Raw genomic sequence first — 1333 nt, 5'->3', positions numbered from 1 at the left:
GTGAAGGGTTTGTGTAAAAGGGGAAGAAAAAGAGTGACATCATCACCCCCTCCCCCCTCCTCCCCATTACTCTATCCATCACGCACGTGCCCGCTATGTTATGATAGCCTGACTCACAGCGGCTGTCATTATGGGAACTTGTCTCACCCCCACCCCCCCTCCCCCTTCTTCCTCTCCCCAGGCCTTCTCCCTCTTCCTCCCTCCACCTCTTCCCTTCTCTCTCTTCCTCCCTCCACCTCTTCTCTTCTCCCTCTTCCTCCCTCCACCTCTTCTCTTCCTCCCTCCACCTCTTCACTTCTCTCTCTTCCTCCCTCCACCTCTTCTCTTCTCTCTCTTCCTCTCTCCACCTCTTCTCTTCCTCCCCCCACCTCTTCTCTTCTCCCTCTTCCTCCCTCCACCTCCTCTTCTCTCTTTCCTCTCTCCACTCTTCTCTCTCCCTCCACCTCTTCACTTCTCTCTCTTCCTCTCCACCTCTTCTCTTCTCCCTCTTCCTCCCTCACCTCTTCTCTTCTCTCCCTTCACCTCTTCTCTTCTCTCTCTTCCTCCTCCACCTCTCTTTCTCTCTTCCTCCCTCCACCCTCTCTCTCTTCTCCCTCTTCCTCCCTCCACCTCTTTCTCTCTCTCTCCTCTTCCTCCCTCCACCCTTCTCTTCTCCCTCTTCCTCCCTGCCACCTCTTCTCTTCTCTCTTCCCTCTTCCTCCTCCACTCTTCTCTTCTCTCTCTTCCTCCCTCCACCTCTATCTCTCTCTCTTCCTTTCCTCCCTCCACCTCTTCTCTTCCCTCTTCCTCCTCCACTCTTCTCTTCTCTCTTTTTCCTCCACCTTTCTCTCTCTTCCTCCCTCCACCTCTTCTCTTCTCTCACTCTTCCGCCCCTCCCCACCTCTTCTCTTCTCTCTCTTCACTTCCTCCCTCCACCTCTTCTCTTCTCTCCTCTTCCTCCCTCCACCTCTTCTCTTCTCCCTCTTCCTCCCTCCACCTCTTTTCTTCTCTCTCTTCCTCCCTCCACCTCTTCTCTTCTCCCTCTTCCTCCCTCCACCTCTTCTCTTCTCTCTCTTCCTCTTCCTCCCTCCACCTCTTCTCTTCTCTCTCTTCCTCTTCCTCCCTCCACCTCTTCTCTTCTCTCTCTTCCTCCCTCCACCTCTTCTCTTCTCTCTATTCCTGTTCCTCCACCGCTCTTCCATTCCTCCTCTTCCTCTTTCCACACCTCCACCATCCCCTCCAATAACTTCCCCCTCCCCCTCCATCCCCTCCCTAGATCTCCACCATCCCCTGCTCCACCGCCTCCCTTCTCTCTTTTCTTCTCTCCTCGCCTTCCTCCAACAGTTGTACGTAC

The sequence above is a fragment of the Penaeus monodon genome, chromosome 19 (assembly GCF_015228065.2).
Source record: "Penaeus monodon isolate SGIC_2016 chromosome 19, NSTDA_Pmon_1, whole genome shotgun sequence".
In the NCBI taxonomy this organism is placed as follows: Eukaryota; Metazoa; Arthropoda; class Malacostraca; order Decapoda; family Penaeidae; genus Penaeus; species Penaeus monodon.
The sequence above is the reverse complement of the archived record's forward strand: the minus strand, read 5'-3'. Positions refer to the sequence as shown.